This window comes from Vicia villosa, linkage group LG6, assembly GCF_029867415.1.
Source record: "Vicia villosa cultivar HV-30 ecotype Madison, WI linkage group LG6, Vvil1.0, whole genome shotgun sequence".
Lineage (NCBI taxonomy): Eukaryota > Viridiplantae > Streptophyta > Magnoliopsida > Fabales > Fabaceae > Vicia > Vicia villosa.
Genome location: NC_081185.1, coordinates 51051179 through 51053330, shown reverse-complemented (window position 1 = coordinate 51053330; position 2152 = coordinate 51051179). Strand labels below are relative to the sequence as shown.

The window sequence follows — 2152 nt, the reverse complement described above, 5'->3', positions numbered from 1 at the left end:
AGTCACCAATGTTGCAAGGTATGGTGAAACTTCCATTATCCTTCAACTTAGGAGGGAGTTTTCCTCGCACCAATTGGATACATTATTGAGTAAGTGCAATAGTGGAAAACTCCCCCACTCTCTTCCTTTTAGTAAGCATATCCTTCATGAAGTTGGCGTAATTTAGCATTTGTTCAATAACTTCTATCAAAGGTATGTTGATTTGAAGTTGCTTGAGTATCTCCATGAACTTTCCAAATTGTTGCTCCTCTTTTTCCTTCCCAATCCTTTGAGGAAAAGGAGGTGATGGTCGTTCTTGAAAAAATTTCTTCTCTTTGACTACTGAAGTCTGGACTTCAGGTTGCTTAGTTGACCCAGTAGTCTTGCCAAGTTCAGTTCCATCAGTTTTTTCTTCATTAGTCTCTATTGAGATCGATTTCTTAACAGACACATCTTCTTCTCCAGCGCTGTCCTCAATAGGCATGACTCCACTAGTCTCAGCTTTTTTGCTAGTGGGTGTTTCACACTCCTTTCCACTTCTTAGCTTGATAACCATACAAGTATCTACATTCTTTACTCCAGATGTATAAGGAGTTTCAGTCGATCTAGGAAGTGTCCATAGTGGTCTTGAACTCAAAGCGGTTGCAATTTGCCCCACTTGATTTTCAATATTTTTTATGCTCACTCCTTGTGCTAAGAACTGATTCTTGGTCTCTTGAATGAATGATTTCAGTATGTTTTCCAATTGGTTATTCCCTTGAGCCGGTGCTACAAAATTAAGAGGAACTTGTGGTGCTTGAGTTGCTTTAGTAGCTTGAGGCCTCGGTTGACCTTGATTGTTACTCCATGAAAATTTTGGGTGGTTGCACCATCCAGAGTTGTAAGTGTTGTTGTAAGGTTTGTTGTACATGTAAGGTTTGTTGTACATGTTGTTGTTGCCCACATAGTTAGCAGAAACATGATTTGTTATGCATTCTTCAAACAAATGTTCCCCTCCATAGTAGACACAGGCAACTTCTGATGCGACGGTAACCACCTTTACTGGTTTAGGCTTAGGCGCTTCTAGAGTCATCAGATTCTTCATCATTTAATGAATTTGTGCCACTTGAGCAGAAAGCGCATCAGTTTCGGTAACTTCATGAGCTCCAGCACATCTTTTCTAAGTTGTGCTCACATTAGCTCTTGAAACAAGTCATTGATAAGTATTAGGCATGATACTCTCAATCAATCGATACCTTTCTTCATAGGATTTAGGCAAAAGCGCTCCTCCACTAGATGCATCAAGCATGTTCCTTGAAGAAGGAACTAGCCGATTATAAAATGCCTCGAGTTGGATGCAAATATGGATGCCATGGTGAAGGCATTGCCTAAGTAACTCCTTGAACCGTTCACAAGCCTCAAATAGGGATTCTTAATCTCCTTGCCTAAATGATGTGATTTTGTTTCTCATCTTTGCATTCTTGGAAGGAGGAAAGTACTTAGCTAAGAACTTTCCAGTCAAGTCATTCCATGTGGCATTGGAATTAGGCTCCAAGGAATTTAACTAACTCTTGGCTCTATCCCTTAGAGAGTACGAAAATAACCTTAGCCTGAAGGCATCATCAGTTATGCCTGGAATTTTGAAGTTGCTAGCTACATCTAGAAATTTCCTCAAGTGCAGATGAGGGTCTTCATTGGGAGATCCAGAATATTGGCCAGTAGTCTGCAGCATTTGGAACATCATTGGTTTGAATTCAAATTGAGTTACGGTGATCTCTGGCAATACAATGCCAATATTCATTGATGTAGGGTCAAAGACAGCGTAGTCTCTAATGTTCCTTGCCCTATCATTGGCAATACCAATAATGTCAATGTTTTCTGCAATGACTGGGATATGCTTCTCCTCGTCTGAATCCTCTGGTATTGGTGGAGGTGGATCCGGTGGATCGATATCGGTCAGATTAACTTTTGCAGGCACTTTTGGGATACGTCTAGCACGTCTTTGCCTTCTTAGCGCCCTGAATGTTCTTTCAGGTTCAAGAAATCCAATGTGAATAAGGCACAACGATCAGTGCATGCAATAGCTTAACACCTGTCATGACACCAAACTACAGCAGAATGTCAAAAACACAAATGCTTAAAATGAAAACAAATAGAATCAAATACAAAAACATAAATGTAGTAAAAATCAATC

At 40.1% G+C, this 2152-nt stretch overlaps 1 non-coding gene across 1 annotated transcript; it reads left to right on the top strand.

Moving 5' to 3' along the window:
* The first annotated feature begins 1325 nt into the window (after positions 1–1325).
* Positions 1326–1432, top strand: LOC131615345 (small nucleolar RNA R71). Its single transcript, XR_009287765.1, has one exon. It is a non-coding gene; the product is annotated as a small nucleolar RNA R71 (small nucleolar RNA).
* Positions 1433–2152: the final 720 nt, after the last annotated feature.